Here is a 26523-nt window from a genome sequence, read left to right as displayed (position 1 = left end):
TTCCACCCCCCTTCCGCTGCCTTTATGAGTGAAAAGATTGGCAGTCTCCTCTCTCAGGGCACTAAATCATGCTCCGGAATAATGCCTGGCATGAACTATCTCATTTTACAGAAACATAAAGAAAAATTCTATTTTAAAATGGTCCTCTTAGCCACAGGAGCTGAGACCTCTTACATGGGTAATCCTTGCTCTCTGCTCCCTCTCCAGTTGCCTTCCCGTTTGTTGAGCTCCCGTGTTTGGTACCTAACTTCAGAGGCTCTGCTTTGAGTTTGCAGCAGAGCCCAACAGTTGCCATGGCAACCAGAAGCCTCTGGCAGCCTGAACAACTGTAGAGGCAAGACAGTGGTGGTGCTGGTTGTAGAAACAGGCTGTCTCTGCCCAGCCATCTTCTGCCTTTATGCCTTCCTCAATCCCTGCTTCCCACTGAAGCCACCTGGAGGTGAGGTCTTTGGTTGTCTTACTAGTTACCCCACAACCACTTGCAATTGACCAGTTTCAGGGTGAGCAGGCAGATAAAAAGAGAGTATTTGTCTCCAGGCAAATAATTCAGGGCAGAAGAAACAGTGTTTGTGCATAAGCGTAGGGTAACTGTTGCTACCTTATCTTCTGAAATCACTTAAAGGAACTGGATGGTAGTAACGAGGTTACAGATATTTCCTGGCCCAGAATAACGGTGCAGTGCCGGGCTTTTCTCTCCTCTCTGACTGACTCTCCATCTTTTTAGTCTCTGAAAATAGTATTGACCTCCTTGTTTTTCTTCTCCTACTAAACATTAATTAGGCAGCATTATTCTTTTCAACAAAGCATGTTAGTCAAGGTAACCCATACCAAATAATTTATTTAACAATAAAGTTTCATTATAATAGATTCTGAGGTGAATAAATTTAGTTAAAAGTTGAAGTCAATATAAATCTGAGTAGACTTTCTGCTTTAATTAGGAATGTGCTTTGTATAGTTATTTAACTGTTTCATTGGATGCCCACACTAATTCACTGATCTGATTAGCCAGGGAACTAGAAATTAATTCACTAGAGGTATGTAGTGAATAGCAAACACTTGCCTTGTTACTCTTTGCATTATGCTAAGATTAGGTAAGATTTTTGCATATTTTAATGGGGATATGATACTGCATAGTGTTATACAATAGTATTCGATAGTTCTTCCATCAAAAATTCTTAACAAGGTTTCACTCTTATTGTTCTTATATATAACTGAAAGAAGCTGAGAACAGTTAAGTGAAATTAATGGAGGAAGGGTGAAGGATATACCCTTGCATGATTACACGTTGCCTATTTACTCTTACAGAAGATAAAGGCCTGGAGTAATTTCCAGACTGGGAAATTTCCTGTATTTTCCAAACTCTAGATTTTTTACATTTTTATGCTGAAATATTTTCAAATTTATCTCACTCCTTTCTTTCAAGCAATTTTATCTATTTCTATCTCTTTGATTTTTTAAATTTCCTTTCTATAATATATATCTTCTGGAAAACTGATCCAATTCTGCTGCTATTGTTAATTATAATTCCCCATAAACTGAGTAAAAGGGATCTGGGCCCTCCCGAATCCGAAGAAAGAATAATTATTTTGAATATCAGCCATGTCTTGGCCCTAATATTCTGTTTCATTTGATTTTAATAAACCAGATTGGAGAGGTGACATATATTGTGAGTCCCAGAAAAAGCCGAGTAAGTATACTATACTTAATCAAACAAGCATAGTATCTCACAAGATAATACTCAAGAAAAAACAGATCAGGTGTCATGCACAATTCCACTTTCTGAGGCCAGAAATTGCTATAGGTGAGGAACTGCAGAAAGATCTCTGTCTTCCACTGTGGCAGTCATTTCCAACTTCAGTCATTTGACCCCATGAGCTATTTATCAGTATCTGGAGATATTTTCCATTGTCACAAATTGGGGGGTGTGTTGTAAGCTATTGGCATCCAGGAGTAGAGTCCAGAGTTGCTGCTACACAGTCTAAAGTTCAAAAGAAAGCTGTCCTACAACAAAGAATTAAAATTGTAACAAAGTTCAAATTGTAGATGAAATGAAGTTGAGAAGCCCTGAAGTATGTATGAAGGAGATAGGTAACCAGATGCCACTGTAGTTGGTGATTCCTTTACACCGTCTTTGAAGTCACAATTCCCCTCCTCCTTCCTTTGGTAGTGTGAGCTACAACCACCATCACTCATTTTGTATCTAGCTGCAATGACTATCAGCTCATGGTGCACAGGAAATTTCTGTCTTCCAGAATTTGTTCAGGTATTATCTTAGAATAAAGTGTTTGAGATTCCCTATTAAAAATACAGAGTCATGGGCTTCTGTCCAGACTTAATGAATTAAGATTTTCAGGAAGAACCTCTGGAAGTCATCAGGCATCAGAAAGTTTGAGAATCATTGTCCTATAATAATCTCATAATATAACCAGTGAGACAGTGACCTGATTATGTATGTGCAACCCTGGCCCCCAAAAAGTCAGGTTTCGACATGATTCACCTGGCCATTATTAATTTATTTGTTAAAAATATGCATTGAAAAATTCTGATGTCAGACAGTATGATGCCTGACCTTAAGGATAAATTGGTGAACAAGATTTACAACTTTGTGCCTCAGTTTCTTCACTTATAGAAAGGAAATAAGAATTATATTTAGCTGATAGGGGCACCTAGGTGGTTCAGTGGGTTAAGCCTCTGCCTTCAGCTCAGATCATGATCTCAGGGTCCTGGGATTGAGCCCCACATCAGGCTCTCTGCTCAGCGGGGAGCCTGCTACCCCCTCTCTCTCTGCCTGCCTCCCTGCCTACTTGGGATCTGTGTGTGTGTCAAATAAATAAATAAAAATCTTTTAAAAAAAGAATTATATTTAACTGACAGACTTGTTTTAAGGATTAAATGGATTAATATATGGGATCACTTTAAACAGTACATGTATATTAGAAATTACTAAAAAAATGTGAATGGGTAAAGAAGATGTGGTATTTACATATACAATGGAATACTATGCAGCCATCAAAAGAAATGAAATCTTGCCATTTGCAATGGCATGGATGGACCTAGAGCGTATTGTGCAGAGGGAAATAAGTCAATCAGAGAAAGACAATTATCATATGATCTCCCTGATATGAGGAATTTGAGAGGCAGGGCAGAGGGTTGTGGTGGGTAGGGAAGGAAAAAAATGAAACAAGATGGGATGGGGAGGGAGACAAACCATAAAAGACTTTTAATCTCACAAAACAAACAGGGCTGCTGGGGGGTGGCAGAGTAGGGATAGGGTGGCTGAGTTATGGATATTGGAGAGGGTATGTGCTATGGTGAGTGCTGTGAAATGTGTTAACCTGGTGATTCACAGACCTGTGCCCCTGGGGCAAATAATACATTATATGTTTATACAAAAATTTTAAAAAGGTCATTGTGGTTAACTCACTGAAAGTAGTTTTCAAATCTAATTCATTACTCCAGCTCTAAGCAAAATGCTTGTCATCAAGTAGTTATTTCTAGTAGCTATAGTCTAATAGGGGGAGTGGAGAGTGTTGGGGGACACTTGTTCTCACCCCACCCTCAACGTTATCATGATACCTGGTTTCTCCAAAACAAGAAGACACTAGCATTCTGTTCTAGTTCTCCCAGAGCACTTGTACTTCAGTCAAGACAATAACAGGTTCCTAAATTTATTCCTCAGTATCATACTTGTTTTGTCTTGTCAGATGCTCCTCCTTTGCCTGGTTTTTATTCTTCCTGGTTAAATTTAGGGCTCATCTTTTCCCCCAAAGCCCTTATTGATTATTCACTCCATACTAGCCTGTCCTATATTAATAGTTAAATTCTACTGAATGTTTACTATGTATGAGCAGGATTATACTTAACAGTTCTAAATTACATGTGCATATAGTCCTCTATTTACTTAAAGCAACAACTTTATATGGGTAACATAGAATATAATACCATTTTTGGCAAGTATCTGGATTGCGATCCAAACCTTAAGTTTTGTGCTTTTAAATTTTGTACTAAAGAGAGTCATAGTGCTTATCAGACCTCATATTACAATATGTGTATCTTCACCTTTCTCTCCCTAGAGTGCAACACAATGAAGGCAGAGATTTCATTTATTTTCATCACCCCCTTTGTCCAAATCAGTGGCTAGCAAGTAATAGACAATAAGTATCTGCAGAAAAAATAAGTATTCAATGTAAAATCAAATGAATAAACACATTAATGGCTTTAATCCTTTTTATATATTTCTGGAGCCCTTACAGGATCTTTCTTCAACACCATCAGTCTCAAGTGCTCATCTCTAAGTAGAAGAAATCTAGATTTTGTTGCTTAATTTATTTCTTCCCATGGTACCATGAGAATTAATTACTTCTATTTATAGATCAATATGATCAAAATTAACAAATCAAGTCATCTTTATTTATATAATCAAGTTATTACTTGAATCAAACAGAAGAGAGAGCCAGCACAAAGAGATTTCAAGACTGAAGGCACCGACTCTTGTCAATCTGTTCAACCTTCTGAATCCTGTATGTGGCCTCTGAAATGCAGCCAAGAGAGGGAGTTCAGAAGCTGATCCTTGGTGGCAGATGGCAATGGATCTATGGCTTCTAACCCTAAGTCCGTCCCATTTTTTTTGTTTGGTTCTGTATTGTAATTTTTTAATAAAGATCTTATTTATTTATTTGACAGAGATCACAAGTAAGCAGAGAGGCACACAGTGGCGGGGGGTGGGGCCATGGGGAAGCAGGCTCCCTGCTGAGCAGAGAGCCGGATGCTGGGCTCAATCCCAGGATCCTGAGATCATGACTTGAGCTAAAGGCAGAGGCTTTAACCCACTGAGCCACCCAGGCACCCCTGTATTATAATTTCTTAATACGGCTTTCCATTGCTGGTTATCTCTACTTTTTCTTGTTTCTTCCATATTTTCCATTCTATCTGATTTCCCCACTCATATGCAAATATGCTCATGTATAACATTAAAATATGCATCTATACATATTAACCATGTCATTTCCCACTCTGTCTTCCATGGTTATCACTTTCTCCCATTAATAGCCATCCTTCCCTACTTCTTCAACATTCATCACTCACCAAACTCTATGGTCTGCCTTCTGCCCTCATGACACCAATACCTCTATTTTGCTGGATCCAGTAGATGTTCTGCTTAGTCAGCTTGTATGATCTTTCATCAGCATTTGATCCAGTGGGCCATTTCCTCTTTCTTAAAACACTCATACATGTCATGGTACCATGCTTTCCTGGTTTTTCTCTTGCATCTTTAGCTAACTGTTTTTAAGCTTCTTTACATATCTTCACATTCTTTACATCTTTACATGTTTGTTCTATCTGGTCTCAATGTTGCTCAAATATCAGTTCAACTTATTTTTGAGTCACACTCTCACATGCAGCAAACTCATCTATTTCCCGAGCTCTGTATCTATATCTATATTTATATTTATATCTATATCTATGTATAACATTTAAAAAAGGAAAGTGGCACTTGGTTAAACAGTTTTTTAAGCACCTGACTCAATTTCAGCTCAAGTTATAATCTCAGGGTTGTGAGATCAAGTCCCACATCAGGCTCTGTGCACAACAGGGAGTCTGCTTGAGATTTTTTCTTTCCCTCTCTGTCTGCCTCTCCCCCACTCTCTCTAAAATAAACAAACAAACAAACAAACAAGTAAATAAATAAATAAATAGTCTTTAAAAAAATAAAAAAGGAAATTATTCCCTTCAAATCACATTGTAAGTCTGGAATTTTTACTGGGCTTCAGACACGTATATCCAATTAGTCAAACTGAAACCTCACAGTTTTTCTAGATATACACATCATCTAATATATTATGAACTCTTTCCAGATCTTATCTCCAGTCTATCCAGTGTAAATAGATTGCAGTGACTCACAATCTCATAAATAAGAAGGTCCTTGTTCAAACTTAAGATTGTCTACTATTGGGGTGCCTGAGTGGCTCAGTTGGTTAAGCTGCTGCCTTCAGGTCAGGTTGTGATCTCGGGGTCCTGGGATCGAGCCCTGCATCAGGCTTTCAGCTCAGCAGGGAGCCTGCTTCCTCCTCTCTCTCTGCCCACTTGTGATCTCTCTCTCTGTGTCAAGTAAGTAAAATATTTTTTAAAAAAGTTTGTCTACTATTAATTGTGTAAAAACAAGAATCTTATTCATTTTTAATACCTTAATTCCCACAAGATTGCATAAAAAATGAAATTAGTCAACTTATATAAAACTCTTAGAACTGGGATGGGCACACAGTAAGCATTAAGTTAATCTTAATTATGGCAATTGTTACTACCATTTTCCAACTTCTTCTATTTCTACTGCCAATTAATCCAAGCAGCCATCCTCTTTTACTTGGACTACTAAAACATCTTCCATTTCCAATCATACCAACCTCTGATTTATTTTTTATATAATCACCAGTTGGTATAAATTGATTATGTTCTGTGCAAATAACTCAGTGATTTCCTAGTGTTGGATAAAACTGTAATATTTGCATTATGGCCTTTAAGAACCTCTAGCTTCTGGTCCTTCCCTTTCTCCCCTACTCCATTTAGTACCCCTATCCTTTCTTCAAAGTGTTCCAGCCAGAACGACCCTTTTTTGGTTTTTTCATTGTTGTGAGTCATTGATACCTTTGGGGTTTGCAGGTGATTTACCCATACCTGGATCACACCATTCACCCTTCACCCTTCAACTGATTATTGTCCTCTTTTCAGTCAGCTTAACTGGTACATTTTCAAGCAAGCCCTAGTTCCCCTATTTAAATTAAGTCCTCCATTATGCCATCCAATAGCACGCAGTACTTTTCCTTCCCTTTTTTTCCTTCCCTCGGTACTTTTCCTTTCCTTCCTCAGTACTTTTCCTTCTTTCCTTCACTTGCTATATTTTATAATTCGCTGATTTATTTGATTTAAGAAATAGTCACTAAGCACTAGGGTTTCGAGCATTCTTCTATGTACTAAAGATGCCGTAATAAACAAATCAGTTTCATGCCCTCATGGAGCTAATATTTTGTTGAGCTTCCTATAATGTAAATTGCATATATCTTCATTTTTAAACATATTTTCCATAAACATCTGTTTAATTTTTGTCTGTTATTTAGGCTGTCACTCCTTGATAACCAAAAATTTTATCTCTTCCTCTTTTTGCTCACTGTCCCCAATTATCTGGTATACTGCCTCATCAGAGCTATTTTCCGAAGAAATGAATGAAGGAAGGAATGGAAGTACATGAAAGTTGGAATTACATCAATAAACCTTGTAAACATCACCAATCACATAATTAAGTTATATTTGCAAAAAGATGAAATGTAAAATTAGGTGACATGAATTTAAATCCTGTCTACATTATTTTTTGTGATTTTTGGCAAGCCATGACATCTCTCAGTTATTTCACTAACCTAAGGTTTCTTAGTTGGAAAATAGAGATGACAATTACTCCTACCAAAATGGATATGAAGGTTAAAAAAATAACTTTAGTATTACTCTTTGTAAATCATTAAATAATATAGAAATATTTGTTGTTGATATTATTATTATTATTTGATGATTAATACAAAATTATGGTAAATAAAGAAGACATGACAAAGAAGTACAAGATATCAAGAGCTAAAAATGATACAGTCCTGTATTTCTCTAAACATTGGATATCTTAAATTATTTAGATATCTTAACTTATTGAAAGCCTATAACAATCCTGGGAGACATTTACTACTACAATTCCTTTGTAGTGGCGAAACTAAACACTAGAGATTTACTTCCCCACATCACATAACAAGTAAGAGGTAGAGCTGAGATTTAAATCTAGAGGTTCAGGTTCCAGAGTCCATGTGTCTGACCTGCTATGTGGTATCGCCTTTTAGATGACCAATAAGTCATGATCTCAGCTTTGAAGGAAATCATCCCTATGTCTGCCAAGACACCTCTCCCCTCTCAGGTTAACCAACACTGTTATTTCAGTGACTACATACTAGGGCATCATTATTGTGAAAACCTTTCATATTTTATTTTAAAGGGCCAGCCCATAAAAATGTCAAAGGTGGAAAAGAGTTTTGAAGAATGACCCTCAAGCAGCCATGTTTCAAAGGAATATAGTCCTGTTCAGGATATGAGACACTAACAGGAAAGAGATCCAGCCCTTGGAGATTCATCAAAGCCTGACATTTAATGAAAAACCTAAAGGTCTTGATGGAGCTTTATTATATCAATTACTCATAGAGTCTAACATATTTTATTTTTAAGAAATGCCTTGCTGGCAGGACTGGCATTGAAATAGTAGCCCCAGAACATCTTTGAATGGCCTTATCCAATACCTAACTCCCTTAACATCCAGTTTATAGACCACATTTTGTCTATTTGTGTCGTTTTGACTAGCAGCTAAAAAATAATATAGTTTCTTATGGCCATTAAGGTCCAGAGGTTCTTCAAATGCTTATTTCCCCCATATATTGTCTCACTATAGCCCTTGGTTCAGCAAAAAACATAACAACTACAGGTAAATACTGGAAAACCATGTACAACCCTCAAGTCTCCTCTTAGCTGTGTGATGAGGTGCCATGCATGCCAAAAGGATTATTTTATTGACATAAATCTGGGGAGTCTTTATAAGTATAAGTTCTAAGTTTTTTGGATTATGGTGGAAGGATTATAATGTTGGATTGTCAAAATGTGTTAAATGAGCCCATGTACTAAGCAAAGATTTTGCATTCAATATGCTAAACAAGGGTCTGAGAGTATTTGTAGCAGTTTGCTTTAAAGGTTGATTAAGCCTTTTACCAAAAGGTAAGGAATGATGATGTTACAGTATTTTTGATACTGAAAAATAGGTATCCAAAGTTTTGGGAAGAAATGGTTGTTAGCATGGATTTGTCCCACTCACCAACTCTAATCTATGCACCTCCGTTTGTCCAAGGACACTTCCTTAGCCTTAATGTATTCCTCAAGGAATCTCCAGCAGCCAAGAAAAATTCTGGGGTAGCTATTACCTGTAGGCCGGGGATGACAGTGGCAAATGGTGCCATTGAACTGGATTCCCAAAATCCAATGGGGATAATGGAATCCCAGGATTCCCCATATTCAGTGGGTGTGATAAAACCCCAGGACAGCAGGAACTGAGTGACAACACTTAATCACTAGAATTAAAGTTGGTATGGTTACAAAAATGGAAAGTATAGGCAGTACAGTAATCATTATGGTTTGATCTGTAGAGGTCCTTGTTGTTAGTCAACTGATCATGGTATCTTTAGGACTAAAGCAGATGGTCAGTCTATAGAATCTTATTGATTTGTATAGTCAGAAAAACATTAGGTCTGCTGAAGAGAGATATCATTTGATTTCCACAAGATAGTCCAAGCCCCTCAACCTATTTTTACTCTTGAGACAGTTTTCTGGACCCAGAGTCTCTTAATAAAGGGGATATTGGATTCCTTGAAAAAGGTTAAGACCACACAGACAAAAACTTATTCTGTAAATCTACCTCTTAGCCTTCCTCCAAGAAATGTGGCCAACGTTTATCAAAGTGACTATGTATCGTAGAAGTTGCCTATCTAGACAGTGAGGCTCTAAGGCCCTAGTTCTAACTGACAAGCAATTCCTGGAAATCCAAAATGTAATGTAGTCCAGTAAACAGACATCTATAGAGATAACTGAATGTACGGTTTGGTTACCATAGTAGGCCTGTGTGCACCTAAACTCATCATGTGATTTTGTCCCAGCTATAAAATACATGGTTATGAGCACGGACCCAGCGACTGGCAGAAAACCAGATTAGTTCCTTGGCTAGTAGAGAAAAAAACAAGTAAAGGCCATAGAACTACCTTTATCTACCAACATAATAAGATGTAATACCACACTTCTACCACATCAAGGACTTAAAAGATGAAGGAGTAGTGCTTCTTAAGACATACATATTCAGTTTGTCTAGATGGCTTATGTCAAAGGTAGACAGATGTGAAAGAATAACAGTGGATTATAAAATACCTAAGTAGGTAATTATTCCATCTCCTGACAGGTGGTATTTAGCAGATATTTTATTGGTGAAAACATTATATAACATATAATATTTATATACATTATTTACAATATATATTATTATATTATATTATTATACATGTATATATAATAAAATTATATATATAAATATATATAATATATTATATTATATATTATTTACAATATATAACATAATTTTCTGACTTTTAGCAGAGGGTCAGCAATTCACTGTTGCTGAGGTACCTCAGGACTGAATCTAACAACTGTCCTGAGGATATCATCTAGTCTAAAGGCACTTCAAAAAAACAGTTTTTTTTTTTATTGTATAAGACAACATACTGTTCCATTACATAGATGGCACCATAATGATTGGACCTGGTAAATAAAAGAAGGAACTATTCTAAACACCTTAATGAGACACAGGCTAACTGAAGGTGATAAAGGATTCGACAAAAATTAAGGGCCTTACAACATAAATGAAATTTCTAGGGTTTCAATGTCCTGGACATGTTCTGATATCCCTTTGGAGGTGAAAGTAAATTTGCTGTGTCAAGTTCTTCCTATTATTAAAGAAAGAAGAGAATGTCTCTGGATTTTGGAGGCAACATATTCCTTATTCAGGTTTATTAGTCCAACCCATTTGCCAGGTAAACTTAAAGTTTGTTCTTTATTAGGGTTTTTATAATTTTTTATCAGCACTCAGAAAAGAGAAAATTCAGCAATAAGTTTAGATTATTGCATAAGCTGCTTTACTACTTGGGCCAAAGGATATTACAAATCTAATTATATTCAAAATGATGGTAGCAGATAGGGATAGTGTATGGTACTGATGGAAAAACTCTTCTTAGTGCATCACAAAGTAGACTTTTAAGATTTTAGAGCAAAGCAATGCCGTTCTCTTCAGATCATTATCTTGTTTTAGATAGAAGTAGACTCTGACTTGCTACTGGTCTGTAGCAGAGAATGAGCACTTCCCATGAGCCACCTAGTTATAATACAACCTGAGCTACCCTTCACCAATTGGATTGCTGGGCATGGAGAAGTCTATCATCAAATGAAAGAAACGCACATGAGATCAGACTTGAGTGAAACCTGAAGCCATAGATTAAGTCACATGAGCAAATGGCTTAGACATCTACAGCCCATAATCCAGCTCCATTACCCCTCTCTCTCGATTATTATCCATAGAACCCCATTAGGAGTTTCCTATGACTAGTAAGTGACAAAGGAAAAATCAAGCCTTATTTACAAGTGACTCTCTAGGATTGACTAGAAGCACCCCAAAGTAGAAAACAGTAGCTCCATCATTTCACTTTATGGTGCCTCCAAATAAAGTGCGGAAGAAAAGATCTCCCAGCAGGCAGAATTTAGGAGTAGTACACCTGTTCTGTTGATTTTTTTTTTTTCTCCTTAGAATGAGAGATGGTAAGAGGCAGAACCCACACTGATTCATAGGTTGTGATTAAAATCAGAGATTGGAAGGAACACATTGGAAAAATAGTGACAAAGAAGAAATGGAAGAGCTATCTGGGTAGATGTCTCTGAATGCGCACAGAATATCAAGATATTTTTTCGTCTATCTATGAATGCTCAGAAAGGAGTAGTTGCAGCAGAATAAGATGTTTATTATCACATGAACAAGATGATATGTTGTCTGGCTTTCAGCCTCTTTCCCCAAACACCCTGGTCCTTACAGACTGTCTCTCACATAAAGTGAACATGGCAGCAGGGATGAATGTTATGCCTAATACCAACAGCATAGATTCAACAAATATAGTCTGACTTACAGTTTTCCAGCTTTTTTTTTTTTTACTTTTTTTATTATGTTAGTCACCATACAGTACATCATTAGTTTTTGATATAGTGTTCCATGATTCATTGTTTGCGTAAAACATCCAGTGCTCCATACAATCCATGTCCTCCTTAATATCCATTTTACTTATTTATTTGAGAGAGAGAGAGAGAGAGAGCTGGGGAAGGAGCAGCGGAGAAGCAGACTCCCTCCTGAGCAGGACCCTGGGATCATATCTGAGATAAAGGCAGACACTGAACCGACTGAGCCACCCAGGCGTCTAAACAATTTCCCAGCTTTTTAATAATAGATACTAATACTCAGTCCCCGGTATGGTACCATTTCCCAAGGGCTTTAACTAGCGGCCTGGGAATAAGTTGATTAAGTAAAGGCTATGAGAACCTGCATAAAAATCACTAAATACAATGTCAAAATGTAATTGATACATATTTGTTCAGTGATTATACAAGTAAACTACTGCTTTGCTGAATTTATCACCTTCTCAAGAACGTTAAAATAATTCCAAGAACTTAGGAAGTATTTATGAACCATTATAATAGTTATCCTTCTCTTAGGGTTTGATCGGCTTATAATGAAAGGGTAGATGGGATTCACAGTCTCTGGAACTTCTTCTTACACAAATAAAATATATGTTTTGTTTTGTTTTGTTCCTGGGAAGAAGTTTCACTTCATTCTCATTGATTCAGCAAATATGGACTACCTACAGGGATCCTTACTCAAAAGTTAAGAGCTATTGGCCTAAAGTACCCATATAGCTATTGATTTGCATGTATGCTGATCTTCCTTCTAGACCTACCACCAACATTATTTAAATTTTAAGCATAGTGCAATTACCATGAATTCAGATATCCTTAGAATAAAAAGGGTAAGTGTGATCAAGAAACAAAGTCAGACAGTAAGACTTATCCACACTAATTTACACATGGAATGCCACAGAAGTTTTGTTTTGTTTTTCATAAAGGAATTCAAAATAGAAATTGGTACTTTGAGATAATTTCATCAACATTAACCCTCTTCTGTAGTTCAGTTGCCTGCCTTATAAGAACTTTCTGCTGACAGGGCGGAGGAAGGTCATAGTTTTGATGTCCTTCTAGTCTATGTTACTTCAATCTGTCTAGTAGCTGCTGTCTTTGTGGGTTTAAAGTTGTTTGGTCAACCAAATAAGAACACTATAGATTGAATTGATCAATGTCACCTTGAAGGGAGATTAAAAGCTCTTTTTTGCAAGGCAGTGAAATACAAGAGCTAGGAGAGAAAGTTTACTAATATGCTGAATAGCAGAACTAAGTTTTGAAAAGCCTAGATGCAGAAATTAATATAAAGAAACTATTTAAGTTATTTTAAATCATGGTAATTGAAATGTAATTTGCAAATGGTAAAATTTTCTATTTAGATGTACAATTACACAAGTTTTAACCAATGGATACAATTGTGTAACCACTGTTGCTGTGAAGACGTAGAATATTCCCATTATTACAAGTTTCACTATGCACCTTTGTAGTTAGTCCATGTCACGCCTGGCCCTGGAAATCACTGACTTGATTTCTACATCTATACTTTGCCTTTTGCAGAATGTAATATACACAGAACTGTAAAGTATGCGATCTTGTATGTCTGTGTCTTTCATTTTCCAAAATAAATTTATGATTCTGCTTTATTAGGTGTTATCAATACTGGTTCCTTTATTGTTAAACAATATTTAATTGTGTGTCTGTATCAAGATTTATTTATTCATTCACCAGTTGATGCATATTTTTTCTTTATGCATATAGTTGCTGCTATAAATGTTTGTATATAGGTCTTTTTCTGGATATATGTCTTCATTCCCTCAGCTAGATGCCTGGGAGGGGGCTTCCTGGTTGCATATTATATTATTATAGTATATTATTTATATTATTTATATCACTTTCATATTTCATCTATATCATGTTATATACATAATAAGTGCATCTTAAATATTATACATGAAGTGCTAAATTGCTCTCCAAAGTGGTTGTACCATTTTGCTTTCCTGCATTCAATGTATGAGAGTGGTTCTACATCCTTGTCAAGACTAAGCATTGCCATTTTTTTAGTCATGCTAATATGTATATAATCAATCTCATTTGGGTTTTGATTTGCATTTCCCCAATAAATAATGAACTTCCTGAGTGTGTTTGTTTGCAATCTATGTCTCTTTTATAAGGAAAAGTCTGTTCAATTCTTTTCTACCTTTAGTGGATGTATTATTGTTATTATTATTATGAATTATGAGAGTTCATACAAGCCTTTTAATGGATATAAACATATTGTGCTTCATAGATGCCATGTTTTGTACAAATTGAAGTTTTGTGACAAGTCTGCATCAGGCCAGTCCGTTTGTGTTATTTTTCCAACATTTGTTCCTTTGTGTCTCTGTGTCACGTTTTGGTAAGGCTTACAATATTTCAATTTTTTCATTATCGTTATATTTGTTATGGTGATGTTACTATTGTAATTGTTTTGGGGAACCATAAACCGTGCCCATATAGGATGACAAATTTAATTGATAAATATTGTGTAGGTTCTGACTGCTTCGCTAACTAGCCATTCCCTCTCCTTCCTCCTCTGCTCAGGACTCCCTGTTCCCTGAGATACAGCAATATTAAAATTAAGCCAGTTAATAATGCTACAATGGTCTCTAAGTGTTTATGTGAAAGAAAGCTGTATGTCTCTCCCTTTAAATCAAAAGCTACAAACGATTAAATTTAGTGAGGAAGGTATGTCAAAAGCCAAGATAGGTGGAAAGCTAAGCCTCTTGGGTCCACTAGCCAAGTTGTGAATGCAAAGAAAAAGTTCTTGAAGCCAACACAAAGTTCTATTCCAGTGAACACATGAATGATAAGAAAGAGAAACAGCCTTAACTGCTGATATGGAAAAAGTTTGACTGGTTTGAATAAGAGATCACCAGTCACAATATTCCCTTAAGCCAAAGGCTAATCTAGAGCATGACCCTAGTTCTTCTCAACTCTGTGAAGGCTGAGAGAGGTGAGGAAGCTGCAGAAGAAAAGTCTGAAGCCAGCAGAGGGTGCTTCATGAAGTTTAAGAAAGAAAGCCATCTCCAGACCATAAAGGTGCAAGGTAGAGCAGCAAGTGCTGTTGGAGAAGCTGCCGCAAGTTATTCAGAAGATTTAGCTAGAAATAGTTAAGGAAGGTAGCTACACTAAACAACAAATTTTCAGTAGAGATAAAATAGCCTTGTATTGGAAGAAGATGCCATCTTGGACTTTTAGAGCTAGAGAGGACAAGTTAATGGTGGCTTCAAGATTTCAAAAGATAGGCTGACTCTCCTGTTAGGGGCCTAATGTAGCTGGTAACTTTAAGTTGAAGCCAAGGTGCATTTACCATTCCAAAAATTCTAGGACCCTTAAGAGTTATGCTAAGTCTGCTCTGCCTGTGCTCTTTAAATGACACAACAAAGCCTGGATGACAGCACATCTATTTATAACATGGTTTACTGAATATTTTAAGCCCACTATTGAGATCTGCTGCTCAGAAAAAAGATTTATTTCAAAATATTACTGCTTGGGGGTAGCTGGATGGCTCAGTTGATAGAGCATGTGGCTCAGGGTTGTGAGTTCAAGCCCCACATTGGGTGTGGAGATTACTTAAAAATGATATCTTAAAAAAAAAAAAAAAAATATATATATATATATATATATATATATATATATATATATATATATATTCTTGTTAACAGTGAACCTAGTTACCCCAGAGCTCTGATGGAGTTATATGAGATTAATGTTGTTTTCAAGTCTGCTAACACAGCATCCATTTTGCATTCCATGGATCAGAGAGTAAAAATTTCAACGTTAAAGTCCTATTATTGGGTGGGGGCATGGGTGAGCCTGGTGACAGGTATTAAGGAGGACACAGATTTCATGGAGCACTGGATGTTATATGAAAACAATGAACCATGGAACACTATATCAAAAACTAATGATGTACTGTATGGTGACTAACATAATAAAAAATAAATGAGAAAAAAATAAAGTCTTATTATTTAAGAAATATAAATTTTGTAAGGATATAGCTGCCATAGATAGTTGATTCCTCTAATGGTGAGTAAATTGAAAATCTTCTGGAAGGATTCACCATTCTAGATGCCATTAAGAACATTTGTGATTCATGGTAAGAGGTCAAAATATCAACATGAACAGGAGTTTGGAAGAAGTGGATTCCAAACTTTATGGAGAACTTTGAGGGGTTCAAGACTCAGTGGAAGAAGTAGCTGTAGATGTGGTAGATATAACAAGAGAACTAGGACTGAAGATAGGACTGAGTTGCTGTAATATCATGATAAAACTTTAATGGGTGAGGAGTTCTTTCTTGGGGATGAGCAAAAAAAGTGGTTTCTTAAGATGGAATCTACTTCTGGGACACTTAGGTGGCTCAATTGGTTAAACACCCAACTCTTAATTTCAGCTCAGGTCATGATCTCAAGGTCCTGAGACAACTGGGTCTGTGTTCAGCACAGAGTCTGCTTGAGATTTCCTTTCTCCTGGTGAAAATGCTGCAAAGACTGGTAAAATGACAACAAAGCAATTAAAACATTACATAAACATAGCTGATAAAAATGCCAAGATTTGACAGGATTCCAATTGGGAAAGAAGTTCTACTGTGGGTAAAATGTTATCAAATAGCATCACATGCTAGAGAGAAATTGTCCACAAAAGAACAAATAGATATAGAAGTCTTCATTGTTGCCTTTTTTTCATTGTTGTCTTATTGCCACAGCCACCCAACCATCAACAACCACCACCATGATGTCAGCAGCCATTAACTGGAGGCAAACTTCCACCAGCAAAAAAGTTTACAACTCACTGAAAGCTCAGATAATGGTTAGTGTTTTTTTTAGCAACATAGCATTTTTTAAAATTAAGGTATTTATATTGTGTTTTTAAAACATAATTATATTACACACTTAATAGACTAAAATATAGGATAAACATAACCTTTATATGCACTGAGAAACCAAATAACTCATTTAACTCACTTTATTACAATAGTCTGGAAACGAACCTGCAGTATCTCTGAGGTATGTCTGTATAAAATTTGTAAATATTTTCTCCAATTATGTAGTTTGTCTTTTTATATCATTTAGCTCTTTGAAGACCAGAAATTTTTAGTTTCAATGAAGTACAGTTATCAATTTGGCTTTCTTTTATCGTTTCTGCTGTGTGTGTCCTGTCTAAAAACACTTTGCTGATTCCAAAGTCAAAAGGATTTTCTCATATGACTTCTTTAGAAGTAGTTGTGGTTTGTGGTTAATTTTATGATTCAATTTGTGTTAGTTTCTATTTACTTTGCAAATTATGCATCAAATCTTTTTTTGTGTGTAGATATCCAATTGGTGCATCGACATTCTTTGGAAAGACTATTCTTTTTCCATTGATTTTTTTTGTCACTTTCTGGTGGAAATTAATTTGTAATAAATGTGTAGTCCTATTTCTGGACTGTTTAGTCTGGTCCAGTGATCTTCATGTCTATCCCTATGCCAATATCAAACTCTCTAGATTACTGTAGATTTAAATCTTGAAACCAACTATTGGGAGTTCTACTCTATTCTTGGTTTTCCAAAATTCTTTGATTATTTTAGGTTTTTTACTTACCTATAAATATTTTAGAATAAACTTTTCAATCTATAACAAAATCAAATCGTACCCCAACCCGTGGGGGGGGAAAAAAAAGCCCTGCTAGGATTTTGTTTGAAATTGCACTGGATCCACAAATCAATTTGGGATCATTGATATTTTAACAATACTGGAAGATACACTTTTTTTTTTTAAGATCTTATTTATTTGACAGACAGAGAGAGAACACAAGCAGAGTGAGTGGGAGAGGGAGAGGCAGGTTTCCTGCCATGCAGGGAGCCCTACGTGAGGCTTGATCCCAGGAACCTAGGATTGTGACCTGAACCAAAGGAAGCCACTTAGTGATTGAGCCACCCAGGCACCCCCTGGAGGATATACTTTTATGTGCATTTCTGTTTTTGCCTTTTTGGTGTTTTTTTTTTCCTCCAATGGTGTAATGAGGCAATAATTGTCATCTGGCTTGCATTATTTCTAGTCAATACATTTAAGACAATTTCTGTATTTTTCTTGATATGTAAAGTTTCCTTTATTTCCCTTGATTGCATTCATGATTTTCTTTTTTTATTTCTCTCCCCACATTTTGAATAAGATAGGTCCAGGTAGGTGGGGTTTGATTTGTCCTCTTAACATATATGCTGATAGGGGTCCTATGCTTTTCTTGGACATTATGTCTTCAAATATTTTCTCTGCACCTCAATTCTCTTCTCCTTCTGGTTCTCTACTTACACATATGCTTGCCTGTTTCCTATTGTTTCTCTGTTTGGGATTCTCTCTTTTTTCTTTTCTCTCTTCTTTTGTGTCAATATAATAATAAACCCGTCAAAGGAATTATTCATCTCCACGAGTGTTTTTTAAAAATTCTAGCATTTTTATTTTACTTTTTTAAGTTAGCCTACATTTTGTTAAATTTTTTCATATGTGTATAATGTCTACCTTTTTAAATCCTGTAATATTAATTTTAGTTGTTTACTTATAGTCAAGTATCAGGCCATTTCTGAGTCTGATTTCATTGATTGCTTTATCTATGAAAATAATTTTAATATTTTGTTTTATATTTTTGTGTGCCTCAATTTTTAAGTAAATATCAGAAATCATATATACAATGACAAAGATTAAAAATAATATTTATTATTAGAAATAGGTATACTGTTATGTAGGGGATGTGCTTATTTAGTTCATAGCTGAACTCAATTTGGGTTTTGTTATTGGTGTTGGTATCTTCAAGGATACTATGATGGTTAATACTATATGTCAACTTGACTTGACTAAGGGATGACTACATAGTTGATAAAACATTTTTCCCAGGTGTGTCTGTGAAGATCATTCCAGAAGAAATCAGCATTTGAATTGGTGGACTGAGTAGAGAAGATGACTGACCCTCACCAATGAAGGTAGGCATTATCTAATCTGTTGATGACTTGAATAAAACAAAAAGGCAGAATAAGGCAAGGCACGATTCATCTGCTTTCTCTGCTTGAGCTGGGACATAACTCTTCTCCTGCCCTTGGAAGTCAGTGCTTCTGATTCTTGAACTCTGGGGCTGAAAGTGATACTTTGGGCCTTTGGACTCAGATTAAGATTTGCACCATTTGTTCTCCTTGTTCTTGGGTTTTTGGGTTTGAACTCAAACTGCACCACCAGCTTATGCCTCCAGCTTGGAGATAACAGATCATGGGAGTTTTCAGTCTCCGTAATAGCACAAGACAATTTCTTATTGCAAATCTTTTCCTACACATCTGTATATGCATACCCTATTAATTCGGTTTCTCTGAAGAGCCCTGGCTAATACAGATACATAATTTTCAAATCCCTCTATCACTGGGCTGTTGTTACCTTGTATATAAGGCAAGGAGTACAGTGCTAGTCATTTTTTTTGGGGGGGGGTGTTTCTGCTCCTTTTCCATCTTTAGTCAGTTTTGCACACCTGCACCCTAAGTAGGATCTTTCTATACATTTTTGTCTTTTCTCAGGTGCCAGACTGTTGCTGCTTGAACTGCCTGCAGTGCACAGATGGTGGTTTGCTATTTCCCTGGTCCAGTCACAGTCTTGACTGTGTTGACCCTGTGTTACTAGACTTTGGAGTAGAAATTTCTGTGCTTTATTCTCTTCCTCCTCTTGGCAGCCAAACTCTTCCTTCTATATATGGTTGGTCTTGGGACAGTGTTTCCTATCTTTTCCCAAGGATACTAGATGTATACTTTATCATACATAGAATTCTAAGCCTCAGTCCCCTATTCCTCTCTTCAGGGGTAGAAGTTTTTGCTTCTATTCCTCCCCCAGAAGCAATGTCTTTTTCTGCATCCTGATGCGAAACTGTTTTCTGCCTCTTTCCTAGTGGTGCTGTCTTTTAGTTTGCAGGAAAGAAGCATCCAGGAAGACAGTCTGGGCTTTGAGCCTGTCACCACCATGTCACCCTCTGGCCTCCTATCGTTTCATGTTACAAAATATAACTTTCTCCATTTTTTTGTTTTGTTTTGCTTTGTTTTTATCTTGTCCTCAAACTTCCTTGTGAAAATAAGGTGCTATTAAGAAAAGCTTTCTAGGGACGCCTGGGTGGCTCAGTTCGTTAAGCAGCTGCCTTTGGCTCAGGTCATGATCCCAGCATCCTGGGATCGAGTTCCACATCAGGCTCCTTATTTCGTAGGAAGCCTGCTTCTCCCTCTGCCACTCTGTCTGCCTGTGCTCACTCTCTTTCTCTCTGACAAATAAATAAAAATAAAATCTAAAAAAAAAAAAAAAAAAAAGCTTTCTAGTTAACATGGACTCCCGTTTTATCTGGGAGCCCCTAGCTATTCCAAACTGGTGTGTTAGCCTGAGTTTACCTGTAATTATTCTTATTATTTATTTTTTTTTTATCTCTTCTTACTCAGTTGTATGGTGATATCCTTCCTCTAAACTGCCAAAAGTGGAACAGTTCTGTGTCCCCTCTGTCCTCTTTAGGAATTGGTTTATGTAGTTGCTTTTAACCTTAGTAGTCTGATGGGCTCAAAGAAAGTATTGATTTTGTAGATTATTAATCTTTTTCTTGTTGTTAGGGTAGCAGCGACATTCATTGCAGCTTCCTACATCCTAAGCAGAAATGAAAGTCTACTCTTAGCTGTAAAAAAATAATTATACAATGACAGAAAAAGTAAGGATTGGAATGATTATAGTCCATGTAAAAAGAAGTCAAAACACCACAGCTTTTATGTAAATGCATATCAAAATTTAATTAATAAAATCCTATTTAAAGAATAAGGAAAACAAAGTTTAAACTGAATGTCGAAGTAATGAAACTACATTTGTACATTTTAATTCTGGCTTTCCTACATAAAGAGGAACATTAAAAAATGAAAAGTTATGACATTTGAGAACAATCCAGGAGACTAAAGCATTAGTGTATGACACAGGTTGTTTAGGAGACAAATTAGAAATCAAATTAAGTAGCAAAATATGATAGCTATCTTGGTGTAGCTCCCTGTGGAGAATAAAGCTGGTACTTATAAGTAGAAAAGTGAATATGTATTCACTTAATAGGAATTAGTAAAAAGAGAAATGTAGTTTGAGATAAATGTTTTATTTATTTATTCATTTTATTTACTTTTTCTCAGTTCTTGTACTTTTCTAAATATGTGAGTGTAAACAAATTACTTAACCTCTCAGAGTTCAATATGCAGATTTGTAAAATGGAGACAAAAATATCAAATTGACACATTGGTTTGCCAAAGTATTTTTCCAATTTAAGACATGCTTTGAAATTGTTGGTTATCATTATTACCAAAAATTGAGGAAACCAACAATGAAGGAATGTATCATTTAGTATATGTCCACTATATGTTAGGCATACTCTTATGTACTTTACATAAATTATTCCATTTAAAATAAATTTATAAAGTTTTTGCATTTTAACCATTCTATCATCTAGTTTCTTAGATTATTGATCTCTGCCTCTGCTCAAATTCAGAGATTCATCACCATTTCTGTACCTAACTACCCCATCTCTGAAACTATAAATCAGTATTTAATACTCAGATCAGAAATATATTTTGTGCTGCTTGTCTCCTTTTCTTTGAGTTTGTCATTAGTGATTCTTCTTGCCATTAAAGTATTAAGAATTAAGATAGAAATTTGTGAGTCCATGAGAAAACAGCCAAGGATATATCTCAGTATACTTAATGAAGACCATAGAAAAGGAATACATAGAGTCTTAATGATACAAATATGTATTGTCTAACCCTGTTGATCAGAGCTCAGTGTTCTTTGTAAAGGTGTGATGTCAAAGCCATGTGAGAGGATTTACTATTGTGCTTTATACACAAACACCAATTCCATAGGATTTTATTTATTTCCAAAAATTAATTCCAAAAAATAGTTATAGTTGACTTTTTAAAAAATAATTGACTCTTGAAAGATGTGGGAGATAAGGCCACCAACCCTGTGAGGTCAAAATCCATGTAGACCTTTTGATTCCATGAAAAATTAATTACTAATAACCAACTGTTAACCAGAAGCTGATGTTACTGCTAACATAAGTAGTCAATTAATGCATACTTTGTGTTATGTATTATATGCTATATTCTTATAACAAGATGAAATCAAGTAAAGAAAATGTTAAGAGAATCATAAAGAAGAGAAAATACATTTACAGTAGTGTGCTGTATTTATTGAAAAAAGTCCACATATAAATGAACCCATATACTTCAAATCCATGTTGTTCAAGGGTCAACTGCATTTGATTCAAATAAATGAAAATGAAAATACTGGATTCAAGAGACTTGAGGTTCCTATCTTGTAAGGATTCTTAAAGGCTTATGAGTTCTATGAATTTCCAAGAAGGGTCATCTGAAATCTCCATCTTCATTCTGTTGTTTTGTTTTGTTTGTTTTCTTAGACTAGCTCACAGCTTAAAGATTCTACAGAATGTTTTACAAAACACTTTATTATATTAAAAAATGACTTCACTATAGTGTCTTCTCTGTATATTTCCCACACAAACATTTGATAGTTTTGGAACACTGGTTTAGCATTCAGTGATTTGACTTACTACACAAATATCTTTTATCTGAGATAAGAAGTAGATTTCACAATTGAAAAAGAAAATTGAGACCTGGGGGGGGGGGGGGAACTGTATCAGAAAAAGTAATTGAAAGCTTCTAGAATATTTGAAAGAAAAAAATTAGTTGAAATTAGATATTATTCTAAAATATTTGCAGACTCAACGTAAGCTACTGAGATTAAAAATTATGTCAGTATGTAAAATTAATAATATGTGCCATTAAAAGAACAATTACTTTTTAGTAGTATTTGTATTAAATCTCTTTGTATAGATTTTTCATTTCATTTAATCCTTAGAAGAAATCTTCTACTTTAATAGTATATTTATTTTATAAACAAAACAGAGGAAACTCAGAGAAGTTAAATAACTTGCCCAGGGTTACACAGCTACTTAATGGCAGAGTTGCTATTTAAATCTCAGATCTTCCTAACTCCAGAACCCTACTGTTTTCCACTATACTTCAAAAGGGTTTAAGTAGCTGCTTAAAGATAAGAGCATATTTGCTTCATTTACGTAACATGATGCCAGCAAAACATCAAAGAAGGATATTGCAAATTAGATACCAATGGTAAAAAACCATTCGTTTCTTTAATCATAAGAGAAACTTGAGACTTGAATACCCCAAATAACTAAAACCATGTTTCCTACCTATATTTAAAGATATTTTCTCAATCTTTCCTTTGTTCACTCTAATTTATTAGATGCGTGGGTTCGTTAATAGTACTTTATGATTGCAAATTAAACTCAGGATATCAGAATCTGCTAATGAAGAAAAATCAGTCTCACAACATCAGCTCAAGTGTCTTTATTATAATGTCTCATTAAAGAGATCATAAGCTTACTCAAAGACAAGATTAAATAATCACGATGTAGCAGAGGTGAACATACTTTATCAGGTATAGAAGTACAAGCAGTAAAGTTGACTGCAGTGAAATACTAAAAAATAAAAATCATTCATATAAGCAATATGTGCCATAGTCTCTGAATCTTTAAGTCACTGTCTGGTAATAAAATAGATGCTTGGTAATATCTCAAAGATATTTGCAGCTAGTATTATATAACTCAAAGCAGAGAAGAGTTCTGTCGGGTTATGATATTTCCTTGTAGGACAATTTCCAATGAAGTCTGCAGCAAATTCTGATAAATTAAGCTTACACTGAGCTTCACCTTATGCATTACATGTGATATTGACTAGTACACGATTAAAAAGTCAGGTCCTGAGCTATTGTTGATGATTCACTGCGAGTGTCATTTGTGCAAATGGGAGTTTTGTTTTATGTTGAACAGAGAAACTCTTGTAACCAAAGAGATTTAAAGTATAACTCATCTCTAGCTACCAGACAAAAGAACATTGATACGTTTGGGAACTCATGGATTCAATGTAGGCTCAAGAGACAAAATTATTCAGATCGGAGATAGAGATCAGTCATTACAGTGACAGGGAGAAAAGACTTCAGTAACAAGAGTCTTGAAGTGAAATATAAACATTTCAGAATTGACTGGAAGGGGGCACCTGGGTGGCTCAGTGGATTAAAACCTCTGCCTTTGGCTCAGGTCATGATCCCAGGGTTCTGGGATTGAGCCCCACATCGGGCTCTCTGCTCCGAGGGGAGCCTGCTTCCTCCTCTCTCTCTCTTCCTGCCTCTCTGCCTACTTGTGATCTCTGTCTGTCAAATAAATAAATAAAATCTTAAAAAAAAAAAAAAAGAATTGACTAGAAGACATGGAAAAGAACATGGTGAATGCCAGAAAAAAAAAAAAAACACAACAACAACAAAAACTAGAAGACAGCTTCTTTTTTATTAAAAAAAAAAAAGGTAAATGTTATTTATTACTTAATGCAGAGAAACTGGAAATCAATTTAAAAAGTCATCCTCCTTTTGAGTTCACTGGATAATAATGATATAGTAAATCCCATATACTTTTCATAAATGAGTGTAAACTTAGTTATGCCTAATAAATCCTTTTGTCAACTTCAAATATTTCTGAGTTAAAACAAAGATGAAAATACCTCAATACCATTTCATATAGATATATGAACCATGTGGATATTTTATGAATGTTAGAATTAAGATTCTTATTCCCAGAATGAAGAAAATCAGGGATAAAGTCTCTTTCTCGAATATTTCTGCCATAACAAACTTTAATTCTATTTGAGTATTATACCCCTCACAATAACATTTACCTCTGTACTCTGAAAAATTTATATTCTCTGCTTATCTTTTAAATAAGCTGAGATTTTGGAGGTAAGGAAATTGTGTATTATCCATCTTCATGTCTCTAGAACTTAATATATGCATGGAATACAATGAGTAGGCTCATTGAAATAAGCAATTAAGTAGAATGAATAAAGACTAATACAAAGAGAAGCAATATGTCATTGCATACATAGGACTGGAACATGGGTTAAGAATTGGTCTTAGATGGTGATTCTGGCATTAATGTAAGCATGTTTTAAGGCTTGATTCTGGCATTAATGTAAGCATGTTTTAAGGCTTAAGTTTCTGTGTTTGACATTGTAGAGCTTGAACTAGATCAGTTGTTTTTTTTTTTTTTTTTTTTAGATCAGTTGTTTTTAAACATTTGGTTTATTTTTTATTTTTTGTTTGTTTTTAGTTATAGAGTCCTGTTCTCAGAAGAAAACTTGCCACAAATCCCAATATATAAACAAAGGTGAAGACAGAGTTGAAGTGGATAAATCAGGGGCATAGGTAATGGAGCCCTGCCTGCTTCTTCCATTATTGTTTTTTCTTACACGTACCATTCAACGATAATCCTTAATCTCTTAAATGAGAATTGTAAATAGTCTAGTTGAAAACAACCTTTCTACTACATGATCTTTAAGCAATGGGTAGATTAAAAAATACTGTATTTGTAAAATGTGTTTTAAATAATAAAATATATAATATACAAATATAAATCATATAACATTAAAATGTTAATAATTTATAAATAAAAAAGCTAAATTAAATATATAAAATATAATAATGTAGCTTTTATAATTAACATACAATCACCGTACCCTGTTCTTGGCATGCCTGCTGTGATTGAGCAATTGTCAGGATTTCCTACATAATCCATTAAAATGATCAATATGATGTTAAGAATGTAAGATTTCCCTACTTACTTTTAAATGAATTTGCTCTCAGTCTTATAATTATGTGTGACCCCTTTTAATATACCTTCTCTTTAATGTCTAACCAAGTTGTAGCTACTAAGGGAGTATACAAAACAAGAAAGTTAATTCAATATTAAAGACTCTTTTTCAAGTGTGGTTAATTTGAGTTCCACAATTTACTCTTCAACTACTTTATAAGACAGTTTTCTTAATCTAATTAAATCATTGCCATACTCATGAATTTAATGAATGTACAGTTCTATAGTAAACGTTTCCCTAAAAAATCCTTAAAATATTAATGAAAAATAATTTTAAATTGTTATTACAGGTTTGTCATTATTTAAAAATGGTGCAGGTTGTGTTCTACTTGATAATGACTTTGTAATCTTGGCTTGAATGTGATTACAGATATTTAGTTCTTTCCTATTATTAATTTTTATTTTAGTAGTATGTCCTGATGAATAAAATACTTAAAAATACTATTTGACTTTTATGAAAATGAAAGACAAACACTTTTATGAAATTATTCACTGCTAAAGAAATAGAATAAAATCTTTCTCATATGTTTCAGTTGTAAAATTTAAACCTAACATAGGTTTTATAGTTTATATCTGTGAATTAAAAAATTATTTTGAATAAGTCTCATATATTCCTTTTCTACTTATATATTCAGCAAGAGAACATTAGTGTAAAAGATTCAGGTAAACACAGCCCTGAGTTTTATGGAAGCTATATAGTAAACAGAAAACAAAACCTCAGTTAATAATAATAATACCTACAGTTTTTTTGACACTCTTCTAATACTTTTAAAGATGTTAAACAGAAAGGAATTTAGTAATAAACTCAAGGTTTAAACCTCTTGGGAAAGACTCCCTAAACCTCTTCATGACGAGGAAATTTTCAGATCAGAAAGCCATTACTGCAATTATTAGCTGCAAGGCAA

General features: G+C 35.0%; 1 long non-coding RNA gene across 1 annotated transcript; it reads left to right on the top strand.

Moving 5' to 3' along the window:
• The first annotated feature begins 333 nt into the window (after positions 1-333).
• On the top strand, positions 334-25124 carry LOC309863761. Its single transcript, XR_014311244.1, has 4 exons — positions 334-439; positions 16571-16674; positions 18733-18818; positions 25079-25124. It is a non-coding gene; the product is annotated as an uncharacterized lncRNA (long non-coding RNA).
• Positions 25125-26523: the final 1399 nt, after the last annotated feature.

This window comes from Mustela nivalis (assembly GCF_964662115.1).
Source record: "Mustela nivalis genome assembly, chromosome: 4".
Taxonomy (NCBI): domain Eukaryota; kingdom Metazoa; phylum Chordata; class Mammalia; order Carnivora; family Mustelidae; genus Mustela; species Mustela nivalis.
This window is presented reverse-complemented; position numbering and strand designations above follow the sequence as displayed.